Raw genomic sequence first — 22388 nt, forward strand, 5'->3', positions numbered from 1 at the left:
GTGTATGGTACAACCACCACACAAAGCCAGGTGACATCTGGATAAAGGGAGGGTGCCATTGTCGATCCATATATTGACTTTCATAATGCTTCTGGGAAGCATGTGCCATACTCTGTAGAACTCTAATATAAGTAGCTGAGGCCAGGCGCAGTGGCTCACGCCTGTAATCCCATCTGTTTGGGAGGCTGAAACAGGTGGATCGCTTGAGTCCAGGAGTTTGAGCCCAGCCTGGGCGACATGGTTTTCATGTTGATGGGGGTTTCATGTCGAAACTCCATCTCTACAAAAAAAAAAAAAAAAAAAATTAGCTGGGCATAGTGGCGCACGCCTGTAGTCCCAGCTCCTCAGGAGGCAGAAGCAAGAGGATCACTTCAGCCTGGGAGGTCCAGGCTGCAGTGAGCTGTGATTGTGCCACTGCACTCCAGCCTGGGCAACAGAACAAGAACCTGTTTCCAAAAAAATAAAATAAAGTAAGAAGAAAGAAAAAAATAAGTATCTGAAATGCAAGTTTCTAAAGAGGCTTTTACATGAGCAATCAGTTTAGGTATGTGGCAAAAGACACAGTTTAGGTATGTGGCAAAATCTATTCTAATAATGTTGCCATTACAAAACAAATTACAAAGAAACTGAAGCCAGAAAGCCTAATCCCATAGACGGTTTTTGGAAACTGGGACCAGAAACCAGATAGTCTGAGTCTCAGGCCAACACACTTTCCGTTACACCATGAGATTATGAATGAGTGAACTTAGAAATTTCATGACCGAATTAAGTCCTGCTGGCCTCCCTTCAGCATGCTGTGCCCTGTGATGAGGGGGAAAGACGCAAGCCAAGAACAGGGAGAAGCCAGGAGGTAACAGGTCCAGCCCTGGATGAGGATTTTTAGTTCCCTCCAAGATAATTATAAAGAAAAGATATTTATTTATAAGGAAACATTGAAAGAATACAAGAAACTACTAGAAGTGGTTACCTTTAGGAGTGGGGTGAGGGTGGCAGGAAGGTAGTGGACAAAAATAGGGCTGGGAACCAGACTTCACAGTGCATACCTTATATATAGCTCTAATTTCTTTTTTCTTCTTCTTTTTTTTTTTTTTTTTTAGAGGGAATCTTGCTCTGTTGCCCAGGCTGGAGTGCAGTGGTACAATCTCCACTCACTACAACCTCCACTTCCAGGGTTCAAGCAACTCTCCCATTTCAACCTCCTGAGTAGCTGGGATTACAGGTGCACTCCACCATGTCTGGCTAATTTTTGTATTTTTAGTAGAGATGGGGTTTCACCATGTTGGCCAGGCTTATCTAGAACTCCTGAACTCAAGTGATCCACCCGCCTCATCCCCTCAAAGTGCAGGGATTTCATGCGTGAGCCCCTGCACCCAGCCTAGCTCTGATTTTTGAGCCAGGCTAGTGTATTACCTATAGAAAGGTATTTATAAAGGTCATGGTTTGCCTCCCATTGTATCTCTAGCTGTATGTCTCACTGAAAAGGATATTCAGATAGAAGAATCTTTAGACGGTTCTTCTGAAAAGAGTTATGCGTGCCTTCTCTACCAGAAGTTCAAGGATATTATTAATATGGTTTGGATTTGTGTCCCTGCCCAAATCTCATGTCGAATAGTAATCCCCAATGTTGGAGGAGGGACCTAATGGGAGGTGACTGGATCATGGAGGCAGCTTCCCCTATGCTGTTCTTGTGATCGTGAGTTCTCCCAATTTCTGGTTGTTTAAAAGCATGTAGCCCTTTCCCCTTCACTCTCTTTTCCTCCTGCTCCAGCCATGAGGATGTGCTGGCTTCCCCTTAGCTTTCTGCCAGATTGTAATGTTTCTGAGGCCTCTCAAGTCATGCAGGATCATGAGCCAATTAAACCTCTTTTCTTCATAAATTACCCAGTCTCAGGTATTCCTTTATAGCAGTGTGACAATTGACTAATATATTATATTCAGGGCTACATTGATTATATTGATATATATTGATTATATTCAAGAACAGCCAGCCAGGAAGATGTCTGGTGTGGCGACCTGTAAGAAATGATAAAATGTTCCTGGAAACGTAATAAGATGAAGGCAATTATAGTTCCCTCCTGTACTGGTAGAGTTCAATCAGGGAAGCAAGACCATTATGAGCACTATGGGGTAAGTTATTTACTATGGAGTTAAACTTTTCACAATCTGGGGAAAAGCTGAGGAAGAAAGGTCTGAAAAGCACCAGAAAAAAGTCACTAATCAACCCTGGAGCTGGTGAACAAGTCGAGGCTTGCTGGATATGAGGTGCAACTGACTGCTGGAGGGCAGCCATGAAGGCACTGGCATACAAGTCTATGGAAGGCTCTTTGTGGCTTCCACCTCTGTGAGTTCACAGCAGAGCATCTTATGATGGGCCTGGTTCATGGCTGATCAGTAGGGCCAGCAGTCAGGAAGAGCTGGACATTGAGTGGGAAAAATTGAAGACAAGGTGGCACCCACAGGCACTGTTTTGGTTTTGTTGTTGTTATTGTTGTTGTTGTTTTGAGACGGAGTTTCGCTCTTGTCACCAGGCTGGAGTGCAATGGTATGATCTTGGCTCACGGCAACATCTGCCTCCCGTGTTCAAGCAATTCTAGTGCCTCAGCCTCTGAAGTAGCTGGGATTACAGGCGCCTTGCCTTGGCCTCCCAAAGTGCTGGGATTACAGGCGTGAGCCACCTCTTCCGGCCCCCACAAGCACTGTTAACCACACCTACCAATCATGGCCTTCAAAGTGCAATGGCTGCTGCTTCATTCCTGATCTCAAATTTCACACAAGGCACTCACTTCAAAATTGGAATGATATAGAGAACATTAGCATGGCCCCCGCATGGGGTGATGCACAAATTTATGAAGCATTCCATATTTTCAGCTTCCTTTTAGTATCATGCGGTTATTTAGGTAATAAGAAATACTAAGTAATTAGCTTTAGATTTTGTAATTTTCTCCCTGAGTTTCCGCTAGATCTTTACATTCTAGTAGTCAATGTATTTTCAGTGAAATGTAAAAATATTCCTGTTCTTTTTGATCAGTATTAATTTCTTGAAATCATATTGTCACTTGAATCCTGTAGCTGTCATTCATCTCTTTTATAAGCAACATTTGATTTTTGATGTGTGTAGACCAGCTTTTCTTCATTTTTTCATCACATTTTCAAGATGTGATTTTACATTTCTGCATCTTAAAAACAGTTTGGTCAAAATTCTAGATACATGCTACTAATTTATGTACCTACACATGTGACCTTTGTGAACAGAAATTGCCATGTCCAATCTGTGTTTATACACAATTTTCTGGTTATATACTCCTTAGATCTGTGGATTCAAATTACTGAAGTGAATACCATTAAAATCCTAGGCCATGTTAATTGATTATACATGTTTAGAATGTTAAACAAACAGGCCAGGCCCAGTGGCCTGTAATCCCAGCAACTTGGGAGGCCAAGGCAAGCAAATCGCTTGAGGCCAGGAGTTCGAGGCCAGCCAGGCCAACATGGTGAAACACCATCTCCATTAAAAATACAAAAAATAGTTGGATGTGGTAGCACGCGTGCCTATAATCCCAGCTACTTGGGTGGCTTGGAGGTTGTAGTGAGCGGAGATCATGCCACTGCACTCCAGCGTGGGTGACAAACAAACAAAATCACACAAGTTTCTCTTGTGGCAACTATAACTTTGAACCATACAAGGTATCTCTGTATCTAAGTTATCTGGGAAATGTAATTCCAGTTTAGCTACCTTGACATTGTACAAAGTCCCCATGGCTCCTCACAGGGACAAATGCAGTGTGGCTAAAAGCAACTTTGATAAGCTGCTTGGGATAGAGTGTAAGACATTCAAGACTCCAGCTCCAGCTTCAATTAACAATGACTACGCTTCCTTCTAAGGATGTGGGGCTGTCTGCCTTCACAGCTTCGGCTCTGTGGGTGAAATATGCAGGTTTGGAGCTAGACCTGAATTGCTGAGGACTGTGGAAGAGAGGCAGCAAGGTGCCCCCAGCAGCTCAATGTTGCTTTTGCTGGCAGAGGGCTCAGCTTTGCTAGAAATAAACCTAGAATCATTTGCAGAAAATAAACTTAGAGGCTGGGTGTGGTGGCTCACACCTGTAATCCCAGCACTTTGGGAGGCCAGGGTGGGTGGATCACCTGAGGTCAGGAGTTCGAGACTAGCCTGACCAACATGGTAAAACCCCATCTGTACTAAAAATACAAAAATGAGCCAGGCATGGTGGTGGGTACCTGTAATCTCAGCTACTTGGGAGGCTGAGACAGGAGAATCACTTGAATCCAGAAGGCAGAGGTTGCTGGCAGGTAGAGGTTGCAGTGAGCCGAGAATCATGCCACTGCACTCTAGCCTGAGCAACGGAGTAAGACTCTGTCTCAAGAAAAAAATAAAAGTCAGAGTTTAGCAAGCTATAGAGGCACCAGCATGCCCCCATTGTATAGTTTTTCTTTAACATTTTTCAGATGCACAAGTATAGACTGAAAACACTCCAGCCCTTGTCATGGCTAAGCTTCTGTTCCTGGAATGTAGCCAGATGGACTCATTAAATTCAGATTTGAATCTTCTGGAACTATGACTTGAAATGTCTACAAGTCCCTAGAAGAAGCAGCTTCATCTCCTGTAGTGTGTACTGCTATGTCCTGCCCCGATTCCCTTCCCCAGGCCACCTCCAGCTACTGCCAGTGACTCACAACTGCCCCTGCTAATGAGAACTGCCCTTGGCCAATGGGAGCCACCTCCCCCAAGAGACCCCTGCCAATGACTGGCTGATGTGTGGAAACAAGAAGCCAATCCATTTGTCTCAAGGGGGAACTCACTGTGGTGCAGTCCACACTCCAGTGCTCCCCCTGGGGCTAGGCTGTACCTGCCGGGGCCACATCCTTACTTAGCTCTTCTGCTCTCTCTTCCTTTCTTCCCTCATTTTTTCCTGAGAACACATCCTCAGGAAATCAATGGTATTTGAATTCCTGTCTTAGGTTCTACTTCTAAGGAGTCCTAATCTACTATCCCTCTCTATTGTATTCTCCTCCCCAGCCACACTGCCCACTTGCCAGTCCTAGAAGCGAGGCATGTGCCAACCTCAGGGCCTTTACACTTGCCATTCCTTCTGCCTGGCAAAGCTTTCCACCAAATATCTGAGTGGCTGACTCCCTCAGCTCCTTCAGATCTTTACTTAAATGCCAGCTTTTCATCAAGATCTTGTTTTGGATGTTTTTTTAACAACCCATTTAAAACTACAAACCCATCCAACACTCCTTTATCCCTTTCTTGTTCTTGTACCATTTAGTATAATAACAGCAAGTACTTATGTTGTGCTTAAAGTGTGCCGGTCACAATTCTAAGTGTTTAACACTGATTAAATGTAATCCTCACGAAAAATCTCAAAAGATTTTATTAACCCAAATTTACTGATGAGGAAACCGAGGCACAGAGAGGTTAAGAACTTCCTCAAAGGCCATAAAGCTTGTAAGTGATGGTGCCAGGCTTTGACCCCAGGCTGTCTGGCTCCAACACTGTGTCACTACGCTGCACTATCACATTCACTGACTTTATTTATTTATTTGCTTATTTACTTATTTGTGTTGATTAATGTGTATCTCCTTCCACTAAAATACAAGCTCCTTGAGGATACAGATTTTTGTCTTCTTGGTCCACTGCTGTGTCCCACAGCACCTAGAGAAGTCTGGGTACCATACTCAGCCCTCAAATATTTATTAAACTGTGTACCTTCTGTGTCCTGAAGCCCTTCTTCTTTCTGGATTCAAGAGAGAAAACAAATTATTATAAAGTAGATTGGTTCTTCTACTTTTAGCCAATGTTCAGATTGATAAAATAAGAACCTCTTCCTTCCCATCTTGATTGAGCTCTGTAACAAATTGGATGCAATATTTCATGGCTCACAGTGATAATGTTTAAATATCTGGCTTCCACTGTATAACCATGAGTGCCATGCAGCCATGTTATTGCTGGCTGAGATAACGATCTCTAGCATTCTGATTACCAGAGTTTGCAGTGATGTTGTCAAGTTTTTTTACCAGAGACAATCGAAACTGAGAGAAGACCTGTGTGAATCTAAGCAGAAAGTTCATGGCCAAAGTCATTTATTCACACAGTCTAGTACTGTTTGTTGGGACTTCAGGGAACTCCCAAAATAGCATCACATCCAAGTTCTGAACCACCTGAGAAATAGGCTCAAAAAATAAGATGCATAGAAATCAAAATATCATGTTTACTACTAAGAAAGCTGATACTGCAGAAAATGGCTTAGATTTAAGAGCCAACTGGGTTTGCTAACACTAAACTCCCAAACTAGACAAACTTGCCCATGGATGGCCACAGACCTCCCCAGGGAGGGCCCTGACCCTGTAAATCTACAGCATGGAGGAGTAAAAGCAGACACATCTTTTCTACAGGTTTCCAGCTCCCACGAGGACTCAAGAGGACACATTTTACCTTCAGGTCAACAGCTCTCAAGAGGAATTGAGAGGAAACGGCTGCCATTCTATCCAACTTCTCCTATGCACTCACCAGTTAGACAGGTCACTGCATATTCCCAAAAAACAAAGAAGAAGAGCAAAAAAGAAAGAGCAATGCTAGGCATGTCACACTTATGGATACTCCTTCAAATGAAAGGAATCGTCAATAGTGGGCATTTTATTTCACAGCAAAATGGGCAGTTGGACTACTAAAGGAACTAAAGTTACATTTTTACTTTATGAATGTGGTGTCACCAAATATCTAATAGTTAGATTCTTATGATTACCACTTTGTTTCTTAGTTATCAGAGCTAAAGCTGTATTGAAACTGTAGCATTATACAGTTAGGGATAAAACTTCAAAGATAATCAGTCAACTGCTCTCCTTAATGCAGATGGCAAAACAGAAGGGTTTGTCCCATAACAAAAATCTAGGCAGGTCGGAACCAGAACTACATCCCTGTTTATTCTCAGCCCAAATCTTTTATCCATCCAATGGCTGTTTTTAGCTTGTTATCAAATTGTCTCTAGTGTCAAGAAAGAGAGGAAAAGGAAACCCTTCACTAACAGAAAGCAAAAACATAGCATACATGTCTATTTCACAGCCAAGATGACAGGGTGGCGCTAAGAAGATGAGGTGTTCAAGAATACAGAAATCATTTCTCTAAATGATGTAAAATAAGGGCTTCATTAGCTTTCACTGTACTTTTCATGATTTGATACCTTGCACTAAAATTTCCCGTCAGTCTAAGTTCATGTGCTGTAGCTAGCTAAGTCTCTCTGTTTTGGGAGAACTTGCTTTTTATTTTCATTGAAGTCAAGAAAACTAGATAGTTCTCTACATAAACATAAACTACAGTATCCTAATGATTTTTGAGTTATATTATTTACACATAGCTCAAACATCCTGGGCAATTTTTTAACTCCTACATATGAATCATATGGTAGCTTTTTTTCCAATGAATGATAGAAGAAATTAGTGCTAGTCTCAGTATCTCAGAGGAGAGGGAAATCTTATTTCAAGATTCTTTCACTTTCTAGGCCAGGCACGGTGGCTCATGCCTGTTATCCCAGCACTCTGGGAGGCCTAGGCGGGTGGATCACTTGAGGTCAGGAGTTCGAGACCAGCCTGGCCAACATGGTGAAGCCCCATCTCTACTACTAAAAATACAAAAATTAGCCAGACGAACCCAGGAGGTGAAGGTTGCAGTGAGCCGAGATTGTGCCACTGCACTTCAGCCTGGACGATAGAGCAAGACTCCATAAAAAAATAATAATAATAAAAATAAAAAGATTATTTCACTTTCTATAATGCAGTATGTATGCATAAGATCTTTGAAATAGGGCACAATGGCCGGGCATGGTGGCTCATGCCTGTAATTCCAGCAGTTTGGGAGGTGGAGGAGGGTGGATCGCCTGAGGTCAGGAGTTTGAGACCAGCCTGGTCAACACGGTGAAACTCTGTCTCTACTAAAATACAAAAATTAGCCAGGTGTGGTAGTACATGCCTGTAATCCCAGCTTCTCCAGAGGTGGAGGCATGAGAATTGCTTGAACCCGGGAGGCAGAGGTTGCATCAAGCCAAGATGGTGATACTGCACTTCAGCCAGGACAACAGAGCAAGATTATGTCTCAAAAAAATAAAATAAAATAAGGCACAAATATAAAGATCAGGAATAACTGGGTTTGAAAATTAAAATAAGGAATTCAGTAGAACTATACCGTATGATAATAGTAATGGTTTTGATTTTATATATCCATGGTTACTGCTGAAGGTATTTCATTTCTTTGTTTATCCCCATACTTTTCAATTATGAAAAGCTAGTGCTATATTTCAAATTATAGAAAGTTTACATAGATACAGAAACTAAAGATGAATCTCAACTGTTTTAAAATTTCTTATTGAACTCTTGCCTGTAACTTAATAAGTTACATCCAACCCATGAATTGTAGGTTTGATGTACCCGTGGCTGTGATGTAAGAAGATGAGGGTGCCTCTGTGTGCTTGCTCTGAACTGCCAAATAGGTCAGACCATTGCAGAGACTGTCATTCACTGAGGGAGGAGAGCAATTTGGTTGCTAAAGGAGTAAAAGCCTTACCTGATGAACTACAGGCTCCACTAGCAAATACAGTTTATTTTATTATGGAAATGCACTGTGGTGTTCCTTTGTGTGGCAATTATTGCACATATCTATAACAACAACAACAACAAAGTACAGTGGCCTGGTGATCCTGAATTGTAAAAGGTATGGCCCTATGTTTATAAAGTTTGCCTAGGATGAATGATGCTTCGAAAAGATATCAAGAAATGTGTGTGTGTGTGTGTGTGTGTGTGTGTGTGTGTGTGTGTGTGTGTATTGGGGGAANTGTGTGTGTGTGTGTGTGTGTGTGTGTGTGTGTGTGTGTGTGTGTGTGTGTGTATTGGGGGAATTTAAGGAAATGGTTGCTTCAAAGAGAGTGTGGGGGGGTTTTGTTTTGTTTTTTATTAGAGACAGGGTCTTACTCTGTCACCAGGCTGGAGTGCAGTGGTGCAATCACTGCAACCTCAAACTCCTGCGCTCAAGCAATCCTCCTGCCTCAGCCTCCCCAGTAGCTAGGACTACAGGCATGAGCCACCATGTGAACTAGCTTTTCTTTCTGGATGAGTCCAGATTTAGAGCCAAACTTCTACTCTCCAGGGGACTTATGATCAGCTTTGAGACCTTTGTTTCTTCTGGAAAAACAAATCAGTTTATAGGATTAAATTTCTAAGTAGAGGGGCTAGAACACTGCCTAATAGTGGAAAAAGTATTCACCAATTCTAACCGCTAGCCTCAACTGTGTGTCAGTATTTCATAATATTCAGAGCAAAGATTTTGATGTTTTCTTCACATTACTATCTCCACACCTAGAACAGATCCTGTTGCCTAATAAATGCTCAGTAAATATTGGCTGGATGAAGAAGTCATCATTGATTCTAAATTTCAACCTCGCCTTATCACAGCTGCAGTGTGACCTTGAGCCAGTCGTTTGTCCTGTCCATTTCAGTTCTCTCAAGAGAAACGAAAGCTTGAGCAGGCCCTAGGTAGTTGTGAGAAGTAGATGAGACATTTCATGTAAAGCACTTTAGCACAGTACTTGCATTCAATGTCAGATTTTAAAAATTATTTATATGTTATTTGAAATAATGTTTAGCTTTAACAAAATTATAATGTAAGCCAGGTGCAGCGACTCACGCCTGTAATCCCAGCACTTTGGGAGGCTGAGGCTGGTGGATCACGAGGTCAGGAGTTCGAGACCAGCCTGGCCAACATAGTGAAACCTCATCTCTACTAAAAATACAAAAAATCAGCCAGGTATGGTGACATATGCCTGTAATCCCAGCTACTCGGGAGGCTGAGGCAGGAGAATCACTTGAACCCACGAGGCAGGGGTTGCAGTGAGCCAAGATCACACCACTGCACTGCATCCTGGGTAATAGTGCAAAACTCCAACTCAGAAAAAAAAAAGAAAGAAAGAAATTATATTGTAGTAGCATAATAACAGATAATGTTCTAATTTCTGAAGTTGTGATTTTGGTACTGCAGACCTTATAAGATAAATGGTTCTCATAACTTTTTATGACTGTAAACTTTAACTCAGCCCTTTAGAATTTGCTCTAATACACACCATCTAATCTTGAAAATTTCAGTTCACTCTAAAATCAATTGATAATAAATTGTGCTGTTGTAACCGGCCAAAAAGTGCTTGCAACTTCTAGAGGTCAAAGAACTCCCTGTGCTTATGTAAGGGAAAGAAAGGAATAGAAAAAATATTATTAATCTGTACTAAAAATCTAACATTGAAAAATTACATGGAGCACTAAAAGATAAAGTCGTTTGTAATTTTAATTAGAGTACAGCATTTCTCCAACTAAAAACCTAAGACACAGTTGTAAAATCATATTTACCCTCTTTCTATTTTGTTGGTGACAAAGATAAATTTTAGTCCTAAATCATCATGTATCAGATTTGCTTGAAGGAATATATTTATAAAGACGTCTTATACTGTGTTTGTTGATTTTTTAAAGGAAAAGATGGATTCTAGACCAGTATTCCTAATGAAGATGTTAAATCTTCTGCCAGAATATTCTAGATCTAGGGGTATCTTCAACTACCTATTGTTTAATCACACTTAAAACTTTAGATTTTTGATGGAGCACTAAGCCAAAAGCCCCATTACAAACAATAAGAGAAGATGCCTTTATGTCTTACCACTCTTCACCAGCCCCTAAAACATGGAGTGGAACACTTCTCAATGTAGTGTAAGAGAAGACTCAAAAATGAGTCCCCAGAAATAAGGAGTTCCCATGGCTACTAGAAATGTACCAGAAAACCCAAGAAGCTGCACTGATTTTATCAGTCTATGCCAACCCTACTAGGATCATATACCTGAATAACTAAAACAAAAACAATGATAATAGGTAAGTCTTATGTATTACTATGTGCCAGGAACTGATTTAATGGCCTTGTGTGTATTAAGTCATTTATCCTCACAATCATCCTGTGTGGTAGGTCTACTAAAGATATGATTTGGCTTATCCCTACCCAAATCTCATCTTGAATTGTAGCTCCCATAATTCCTACATATTTTGGAAGGGACTGGGTAATTGAATCATGGTGGTGGTTTCCCCCATACTGTTCTCGTAGTAGTGAATAAGTCTTGCAAGATCTGATGGTTTTATTAGGGGGAATTTCCCTGCACAAGTTCCCTCTTGTCTGCTGCCATGTAAGATGTGCCTGTCACCTTCCACCATGATTGTGTAGCCTCTCCAGCCACGTGGAACTGTGAATCCATTAAACCTCTTTTTCTTTATTAATTACCCAGTCTCAGGTATATCCTTATCAGCAGCATGAAAATGGATGAATACAACGAATATACCTATCTTATGGTTGAAGAAACTGAGGCACAGAGAGGAGAAGTACTTTACCATGATCACACAGCTAGCAAAGGGAAAGACATAATCCAGATTTCATGCCCTTTCCCCACCCAAGTGCTCTCTTTACTCGTATACTATAGTAAAGCAGGCTTTGGGTTGGTTGGGTCAGCCAATAAGGATCTAACATGTGAAATAATTCTATTCTTTCAGATTTTATTCCTTTACATTCGCTTTATTTTTTTATGCTAAAATACTGTAAACTACAGACATCATGACATTTCATCCCTAAATACTTTAGTATGCAGCTCTAAAAAATAAGGACAGCTTCCATAACCAAAATCAAGACTATCATGCCTAACGAGCCGTAATAATAATCTTAATGAGTTTTAATATCATTTATGACCCAAGCCATATTCCAATTTCCATAATGTTTCCCCAAATCATTTTTATAGCTATTTAAATCTGCATAAACTGGAATCTAACCTAGGACCACATGTTATAATACATCTGATGGTTGTGTCACTTAGATTGCTTTTACTCTATAAATTCACTGTTTCTATGATGTTGATTTGCTAAGAGGCCAAGACAGTTGTTCAGTGGAATATCTCACCTTCAGGATTTGCCTGATTGCTTAATCATGGTGTTGTTTAGCTTGTTCCTACTTTTCCAGTTATTACCTGTCTTTTAAATACCCTTCTGATAGTTACAAGGTAAAGAAAATAAATCTACAACACCAAAGCTCTGAACTATGAAAAACCGATAAATCAAACTTCACTAAAATTTAAAATGTCAAGGCCAGGCACAGTGACTCATGCCTGCCTGTAATCCTACTGCTTTGGAAGGCCCAGGCAGTAGGATCACTTGAGCCCAGGAATTTGATGCTACAGTGAGCTATAATACTGCACATCAGCCTGGGTGACAGAGCAAGACCTTATCCAAAAAAAAAGCCTGCCCTGGCATGGTGGCTCATGCCTGTAATCCCAGCACTTTGGGAGACTGAGGGGGGTGGATCATAAGGTCAGGAGATCGAGACCACTCTGGCCAAACATGGTGAAACCCCATCTCTACTAAAAAATACAAAAAAATTACCTAGGCATGCTGAGGCATGCCTATAATCCCAGTTACTCGTGAAGCTGAGGCGGAGAATGGCTTGAACCAGGAAGTCGGAGGTTTCAGTGAGCCAAGATTGTGCCACTGCACTCCAGCCTGGCAACAGAGCAAGACTCCCTCTAAAACAAAACAAAACAAAACAAAACCAACCTATTCTACAGAAGATACTGGCAAGAAAATGAAAAGACAAACCACAAACTGGGAGAAAATATTTGCAAGACAATCTGATGAAAGACTACTTTAAAAATATACAAAAAACACTTAAAACTTAACAAGAAGAAAACAACCCAATTAAAAAATGGACTAAAGACCCTAACAGATACCTTACCAAAGATGATACGTAGATGACATCTTTGTGTATGTGTGTGTGTATATATATATACACAAACAAATATATATACAAATCTTTGTATATACACACGCACACACATATATACACACACACATATATATATAAAGATACTGAACTTCATATGTTTTCAGGGAATTGCAAATCAAAAGAACAAATGAGCTATCACTATACACCTATTAGGATGGCCAAAATCTAGAACACTGACAACACCAAATGCTGGTGAGGATGTGGAGTCACAGAACGTCTCATTCACTGCCGATGAAAATGCACAATAGTACGGCCGCTTTGGAAAATAGTTTGGAGATTTTCTAGGAAGCTGAAGACACTCTTATCATATGATTCAGCAATCATGCTCCTTGGCATTTACCCAAAAAAGTGGAAACTTATGTTCACACAAACACCTGCACAAGGATGTTTATAGCAGTTTAATTTATAATTTCCAAAACCTGGAAGCAACCAAGATGTCCTTCAATAGGTGGATGGATAAATAAACTGTGGTCCAACCAGATAAGAGAATATTATTCAGCACTAAAAAGAAATGAAAAAGCACTCTCAGCTCTATCAAGCCATGAAAAGACACGGAGGAAATTTAAATGCATATTAGCAAACGAAAGAAGTCAATCTCAAAAGGCTACATACTGTACAGTTCCAACTATATGACATTCTGGAAAAGGCTACAGTAGAAAGATCAGTGGTTTCGAGGGGTTGGGAGAAAGAAGGGACAAATAGGGAGAGCACAGGGGATTTTTAGGGCAGTGAAACTACTCTGTATGATTCTACAATGGTGAACCATGTCATACATTTTTCCAAAACCATAGAAGTACAACACTGTGAGTGAACTCTAATGTAGACTATGGACTCTGGCCAAAAATGTCTCAATGTAGGTCCAGTTTAGGTCCATCAGTTGTCACAAGTGTACTGTTCTGGTGAGGTATGTCAATAATGCAGGAGGCTATGCATGTTTTAGGGCAGGGTTTTATGGGATATCTCTATACCTTCTGCTAGATTTTTCTGTGAACCTAAGACTGCTCTAAAACAAAATCTATTGAAAGCAAAAACAAAACAAACACAACAAAACCTAGATAAAAGAACGCTGAAAGAAGTCAAGGGTGAATTCTTGAGAATTCTGGTGGGGGGGGAAAGATAATAAATTGCATCTGCAGCTGGTATAGCAGCCTAGAAAAAACGTCTGAAGACTAGAGGGGAGAATGAGCAGAAACTAAGGACTAAAAGAATGTTGTTTAATTATCTCTAGATTTCATTCATTTAAGTGATCCCTGTATGAATAACCACAAGTAATCGAGACTAGAAAAAAAGTAATAGCCCAAATAACTTACATTCTGAGCAAGAATTAGGAATTGTAGATACAAGGCAGCTTTGTGACATGGATACCAATATACAAAATAAGATTTTGGGTTTTTGCCTTCAAGGCTTTATCGTTTTAGGTGGGGCTTTGTGATGCAAGTTCTCATTGGAGACTTCAATCTATTCATAGACAAAGTGTAAAGTAGCAAGGCTTAGTCACGTTAGCAACCAGCAATGTAATACTGGGGAGATATAAATTCAGTTTGTTGCTAGCTTGCAGTGATAAAAGTCTTTTGAATCCTTGTTCAAAGACAATTCATTCGCATGTGCTTTAAATGCTCAGGAAATGGCCATAGAAAACCTTTATTAAAGGTAGGCAAATAAAAAATGTTGCTATGGGATTATTAAAATAGTCCGGAGAAATTTCAGGGTACTTCCATTATTTACTGACTCACCAAATATTCTACGTGACCTACCTCAGCCAGGACCATGGACACGCTGTAGATGTGAATTTTAGTTCACTTCTTGAGGGTTTCCAAAAGGCCGTGTTCTTTTGTGTCTCTAAATAAAGTTACATTTGTTCAGAGTCCCCTTTCACTCAGGAAGTTCAATCTCAAGAATTTGATGGGGATGGGGAGCAGGAACCCTTATTCCTAGGGTCAAGTGAGGGGATCTGGCACACTCTGGAACATTCTAGAAGATCCTCTGACCTCTTCTGATCACACTGAACTGGTTGACGTATTCAGTGTCAAAATCCACGTGGTACCTTGAAAGCAGTGGCCCAGTCCCAGATCTTTCGATGGCTGGGAAAATAAAGATTTAGTGAACCTTCTCTCTCAGGGGACCATGCAGCTTTTCTGCAGTGAGGTCCTGCCACAGACCAGCTGTGGGAGGGAAGTGCTGGTCTCCAGTACCACAGGATCTGCACACCTCTGTCCCACTCCCAGTCTCTCAAAAAGCTTTCACAATCTTCCCTCCAGAGTTGGCCCACTTCCTCTCTCTGTTGAGGCTTCTTTTTTACAACAAAATTCTATATAGGGGTGACATTCCAGATCCCTGTTTCACACTTTGTCCCTGAACTCTTTGTTTATCCCTATAGTGCCAAAGTCATTAATCCTGAAGTTAAGGACACTTGGTGACTTTCTTGGAATGGAGAAGAGAGAATCCTTACCATTCTTTCAGGCTGCTGAAAGAGTACATAACTCAAATTAAAATCTCAATGTGGTTTTCTAGTCACAGAAGTGAAGGTCAGAAAGACAGCCCCTGCCTTCAGGTATCTACATCCTAGAATAGAGGCAAGTAAAGAGGTAATCAAAATACAGCACACAGGAGGATTCCTGCCTCAGGAGCCAGGGAGGGAGAGTTTCCCTGGAGGAAATGGTTATGAACACTTAAACAACACTTCCTATGTGCCAGGCACTGTGCCAAGCAATTATTTATATAAAGATATGGAGTGGGGCTACAATTGAACCCAGGTAGTCTGGGTCCCTGCTTCAATTCCTGGGCTTTAGGGATATCTTCAATGGGACCCAAAGAAAAGGCATAAGCTTGCCATGGCAGAGCATGTAGGTGCCTGGCAGAGGGTATAGGGTGGACACAGTGCGAAGATGCCCTGAGAGGCACTATGAAGAGGGAAGCTGGAATTGAACTGCCTGAAGGAGTTGCAGCTTAGGCCCCTCCCCAAGTGGACTGCCAGGATACTGAAGTTTGTTTCCCTAATGCTCAGAAAAGTGAATCAGAAAAAGTGGGCTGACTTGGGTAACAAGGGGATTCTCAAAAATTCCTCTGTGAAAGCAAAGCTTCCCCCAACATTCTATCAAGATCTTGATTACTAAGCTTATTAGATTTTGATTACTAAGCCTCTCATCTAAAATGGAATTATGCACTGTAAGGAGCTAAACCTGTGGTTCTCATTTACATCCTGCTGTGAGTCATTTTCACCAGCAAATCAAATTGCTTTTCTCCCATCCTCACCATAGCCAGGTAAGAAGCTTGGTATCTAAAGAGAGGTTCAGGACAGATACCAGGACACAAAACTGACAATGCACACTTGTGATGGGGTGAACAAATTTGCCACAAAATATCACTGGCCTCTGCTTAACCACATATTTTCTCTGCTACACCAGGAACATTCTGTTTTTTGCATTCAAAGGTTTTGCATATCATGGACTATGGAAAGCAGTTTTGGAATATTAAAGTAGTAAATTTACTTTCAGAATGTCTATTATCAGCAGTTGTGAGTTAAATAAAGGATAGCCTCTGGGAGGCCGAAGCCAGCAGATCACCTGAGGTCAGGAGTTCGAGACCAGCCTGGCCAATATGGTGAAATTCCAGTCTTTACTAAAAATACAAAAATTGGCCAGGTGTGGTGGTGCACGCCTGTAGTCCCAGCTACTCTGGAGGCTAGGGCTGGAGAATTGCTTGAACCCAGGAGGCAGAGGTTGCAGTGAGCCAAGATTGTGCCACTACACTCCAGCCTGGGCAACAGAGTGAGACTCCTTCTCAAAAAAAAAGTGATAACAAAGGATAGGCCTGATGCAATGCAGACTGGAGACACAAGCAAATCAAATATTCACTCATCTTCATTCTTCAGCCTTTCCCCATGTGAGTCAAAATTATGATCACTGGGGTCTGTTTCACCTCTTGCTGAGTCTGGCATTCTGAACATCAAATCCAGATGAAGCTGAAGCAGCCAGAACTCTGGGTTGACGGCCCAAAAGCTCAAGCTGAGAACTGGCAACATGCCTTGCCCAACAGCCATGCCAGTTCATAAGGGAAAGCAGAACCTGCAGTCCATCTTTGTGTGACACCTCATTTAAACCCAACTGCTCTGCTTTTGTGAGACTTGATATAATTTATTCATCAGAGAGGGAATGAGTGACTCATGAGATCCTGTGATTCACAGAGCCTCTCACAGAGGTACGCAGATGGCAAGTTGAGCTGGAATAAGAAAAAGAATGGCAGAATGCCGAGGGCTGCTCTTGCTACCCCATGAACACCCAAGATGCCCCCGACACACACATGAAACCTCTCCACATCAGGAATCCAGCCAGATCCCCTTTTAGAGAGCAGGAAGAGGTGATTGTGGGTGAGCTCTGGGCTCCTGCAGGCATCAGTCTAGATTTCCACTTGCTTTTTTTTGTTTTTTTTTTTTTTTTTTTTTTTTTTGAGACAGGATCTCCCTGTCACCAGGCTGGAGTGCAGTGGAGCGATCATAACTCACTGCAGCCTCAACCTCCTGGGTTTGGGCAATCCTCCTGCCTCAGCCTCCTGAGTAGCTGGGATTACACGTGTGTGCCAATACAGCTGGCTGATTTTTAAAACTTTTTTTAGTATTTTGTACCGATAGGGTCTCATGAATGTGTTGCCCAGACTGGTCTTGAACTGCTGGCCCCACATGATTCTCCCGCCTCAGCCTCCCAAGGTGCTGGGATTACAGGTATGAGCTGCCTCATTTTGTTTTTAATCCATCCCCATCCCTCCCCTACTAGGGCTTGCTATTCTGCCAACCACACTGCACAGCACTCTCTCCTACCCCACGAAGCTGCTTGTCCAGGTCTCTCCAGGTGTCTGTAACTATCTCTTGTTATGCATCAGTCTATGTGTGTCCTCTGCCCAATAAGGCACTGGAGACATAACATATTGTAGAGGTTAAGAACATGAGCTCTGGGACCAGGCCACTGCAGTCTGAATCATGGCTGTGCCCCTTTCCAGCTATGACCTTGGCCATGTTATTTAACTTTTCTCTGCCTCATTTTTCCTACCTATAATGTTGGGATAATAGTACATATTTTTAGGGTTGCTTAAAAGGCCTTACAACTAATCTGTTAAGAAAGAAAGGAAATTGTTCAGTTCCCTCTTACAAGTGAGAACATGCGGTGTTTGGTTTTCTGTTCCTGTGTTAGTTTGCTGAGGATGATGGTTTTCAGCTTCATCCATGTCCCTGAAAGGATGTGAACTCATTCTTTTTTATGGCTCCATAGTGTTCCATGGTGTATATGTGCCACATTTTCTTAATCCAGTCTATCATTGATGGACATTTGGGTTGGCTCCAAGTCTTTGCTATTGTAAATAGTGCTGCAATAAACATATGTGTGCATGTGTCTTTATGGTAGAATGGTTTATAATCCTTTGGGTATATACCCAGTAATGGGATTGCTGGGTCAAATGATATTTCTGGTTCTAGATCCTTGAGGAGTCACCACACTGTCTCCCACAATGGTTGAACTAATTTACACTCCCACCAACAGTGTAAAAGCTTTCCTATTTTTCCACATCCTCTCCAGCATCTGTTGTTTCCAGACTTTTTTCTTTTTTTTTTTTTTTTTTTTTTTTTGAGATGGAGTCTCATTCTGTCACCCAGGCTGGAGTGCAGTGGTATGATCTCAGCTCATTGCAACCTCTGCCACCCGGGTTCAAGCAATTCTCCTGCCTCAGCCTCCCGAGTAGCTGGGATTACAGGCTCCTACCTCCGTGTCCTGCTAACTTTTGTATTTTTAGTAGAGATAGGGTTTCACCATCTTGATCAGGCTGGACTTGAACTCCTGACCTTCTGATCCATCTGCCTCAGCCTCCCAAAGTGTTGGGATTACAGGCATGAGCCACTGTGCCCAGCCAATGATCACCATTATAACTGGCATGAGATGGTATCTCATTGTGGTTTTGATTTGCATTTCTCTAATGACCAGCAACAATGAGCTTTTTTTCATATGTTTGTTGGTCTCATAAATGTCTTCTTTTGAGAAATGTCTGTTCATATCCTTTGTCCACTTTTTGACGGGGTTTTTTTCTTCTTGTAAATTTGCTTAAGTTCCTTGTAGATTCTGGATATTAGGCCTTTGTCAGATGGATTCATTGCAGAAATTTTCTCCCATTCTGTAGGCTGACTATTCACTCTGATAATAGTTTCTTTCGCTGAGCAGAAGCTCTTTAGTTTAATTAGATCTCATTTGTCAATTATGGCTTTTGTTGCAATTGCTTTTGGTGTTTTAGTTATGAAGGCTTTGCCAATGACTTCCACACAGGAAGGGGAACATCACACACTGGGGCCTGTTGGGGGGTGGAGGGAAAGGGGAGGCAGAGCATTAGGATAAATACCTAATGCATAAGGAGCTTAAAACCTAGATGATGAGTTGATAGATGCAGCAAACCACCATGGTACATGTACACCTATGTAACAAATCTGCATGTTCAGCACATGTATCCCAGAACTTAAAGTAAAATTAAAAATAAATAAATAAATAAAACAAAATTTTAAAATGCCATTTTAATATTTAACTTTCCTATTAAACGCTTTTCTCTGGAAAAACAAAAAGAAAGAAAAGAAAAAGGAAGTGAGGGAGGGAGGGGCACAAGAGGGATGGAGAGAAGGGAAAGAAAGACAGTGAGCCTCTTGAAATAAATGACCATGTATTACTCACTTTTTATTTTGTGCCTCATTAAATTCATTCATCATCATTGCCATTTGTGAGTTCATACAATATACCAGTTACTGAAGAAGATCAGTGCTTGACTGCCCTCACCATCAAGGAGCTTACAGTCAAGACAGAATGCCAATGAATGACATCAGTTGTTGTAACAGTGTGAGAACAGCCAAAGGACAGCAGGGCCACACTGCTCTGAAGCTCATCACTCTGGAGCCCAGGTTAAAATTCTACTGTCACTTCCTGGCTGCATGACTGAGTAAGTTATTAGCACCACCCATGGGACTACTGTGGAGATGAAGTTAAAAGATGAGAGCCTGGGCAACATAGCAAAACCCTGTCTCTACAAAATAAATAAATAAATAATTAGCTGGTGTGGTGGTGCATGCCGGTAGTCTCATCTACATAGGAGACTGAGGCAGGAGGATTGCTTCAGCCTGGAAGTAGAAGCTGCAGTGAGCCAAGATTACATCACTGCACTCCAGCCTGGGCAACAGAGAGAGATCCTGCAAAAAGAAAGGGAAGGGATGGGAAGGGAAGGGAAGGGAAGGTAAAGGAAGGGAATGGAGGGGAGGGTAGGGGAGGGAAAAGAGAGAGAGAGGAAGGAAGGAGGGAAGGAAGGAAGGAAGGAAGGAAGGAAGAAAGGAAGGAAGGAAGGAAGGAAGGAAGGAAGGAAGGAAGGAAGGAAGGAAGGAAGGAAGGAAGGAAGGAAGGAAGAGAAGGAAGGAAAGGAGAGCCAGGCATGGTGGTACACACCTACAGTTTCAGCTACTCAAGAGGCTGAGGCAGGAGGATTACTTGAGCCCAGGAGTTCCAGGCTGTAGTGTGCCATGATTGGGCCTGTGAATAGCCACTGCACTCCAGCCTGAGCAACATAGCAAGACTCCCATCTCTAAAAAGAAAAAAAATCATAAGGTCATGGGAGACCAGAAGTGCAACTGACACATAGTATTTAATGCATATTAGTTATGAATATTACATTTATGTACATATATATGCATAATAGATACATATATATGCACACACATATGCATAACAGGTATCCACTGCAGAGTGCAATGGGAGCACAGAAGCTGAGAAACTAAACTTGAGTCTACAAGGCTTCCATGAAGAGATGACCTCAGAGCCCAATCTTCAAGAATGAGTAAGAGAGAGGTAGAAAAGCAGAGGAAGACTGATTCAGGCTGACTCCCCAGTGCACATAAAAACATGAAAGGAGAGAACATGAGTCACTCCAGAGGGCCCTGGGAGGGCCTCCGATAAATGCATTGGAGAGGCAGGCAGGAGCTGAATCACTCAGGGCCCTGCTAATGAATTCAGACCTTGCCTCAGGTCGGTGTAGGGCTGTGGAAAGAGTTTAAGCTGAAACCTGCCATGGATGGTTTGGCACTTTCTAAATCAACCACATCTTTCATAGTATTAGCCAGTGATAACCAATTTCGGATCAGGTCATGAACCGGAGGCCCTGTAGGATGCTAAACTAGTTCAACCGTTATGGAAAACAGTATGGCGATTCCTCAAGGATCTAGAACTAGAAGTACCATATGACCTAGCCATCCCATTACTGGGTATATACCCGAAGGATTATAAACCATTCTACCATAAAGACACATGCACACGGATGTTTATTGCGGCACTATTCACAATAGCAAAGACTTGGAATCAACCCAAATGTCCATCAGTGACAGACTGGATTAAGAAAATGTGGCACATATACACCATGGAATACTATGCAGACATAAAAAAGGATGAGTTTGTGTCCTTTGTAGGGACATGGATGCAGCTGGAAACCATCATTCTCAGCAAACTATCGCAGGAACAGAAAACCAAACACCGCATGTTCTCACTCATAGGTGGGAACTGAACAATGAGATCACTTGGACTCGGGAAGGGGAACATCACACACCGGGGCCTATCACTGGGAGGGAGGAGGGGGGAGGGGGGAGGGATTGCATTGGGAGTTGTACCTGATGTATGACGAGTTGATGGGTGCTGACGAGTTGATGGGTGCAGCACACCAACATGGCACAGGTATACATATGTAACAAACCTGCACGTTATCCACATGTACCCTAGAACTTAAAGTATAATAAAAAAAAAAAAGAAAGACTGTTGAGGGTCATAGACTTCTACGGCAACGTATATTTATTATAATTATTTGGGAAGTGATAAATCCTTTCTCTGTGAAAAAGACTCATCTCTTTTTCTATTATCTTTGAAAGTACTAGAACAATACATGGACACATGAGATTTGCCCAACAAATACCAATTGGTCATAACCTATGCACATTACATATGATGACTTTTTGCTATTTAAGGTAGTTAACGGCCTCTTTGGTGGAAAGTAGAGATGAGGGTAGGGGGCTGGACTATACCATAGCAAGATGTTAAAGGACAAATGCCACTTAGGGTATTTGTTAGAAGGTTGACTTCAGTGTAACGGAGGGCTGTTCATTTGAATCACAAAACCTATTAGAAAGCTGTTCTGTTCAGACCAGTTGATTTTTTCTGATTTCTGGTAATACAATGTGGAATTAGCAATAGAATTATATTCCCTTTAATTTGGAGGTGAAAAAAGGAGTGAAAACAAAATAAGACACACTTTGATGGGGAGAAGAACCAGTGAATCCATGGAGGAATGTGGTCTGGAGGATCTGCTAGGGAAATGAACCCTCCAAAACCACAGTATCTTGACAGTCATTGAACCCAGGCTCACTTATTCATTCATTCAACAAATATTTATTGAGCCCATTCTATATCCAAGATGCTACACAACGGTGAACAAAACTGACACCATCTTGTTCTGAACCTCATGAAGATTACACTGA

The 22388-nt window shown here is 41.6% G+C and overlaps 1 non-coding gene across 1 annotated transcript; it reads left to right on the plus strand.

Moving 5' to 3' along the window:
- Window positions 1-2763: 2763 nt before the first annotated feature.
- LOC112625574 lies at window positions 2764-2866 on the plus strand. Its single transcript, XR_003119661.1, has one exon. It is a non-coding gene; the product is annotated as a U6 spliceosomal RNA (small nuclear RNA).
- Window positions 2867-22388: the final 19522 nt, after the last annotated feature.

This window comes from Theropithecus gelada, chromosome 5, assembly GCF_003255815.1.
Source record: "Theropithecus gelada isolate Dixy chromosome 5, Tgel_1.0, whole genome shotgun sequence".
Taxonomy (NCBI): Eukaryota; Metazoa; Chordata; class Mammalia; order Primates; family Cercopithecidae; genus Theropithecus; species Theropithecus gelada.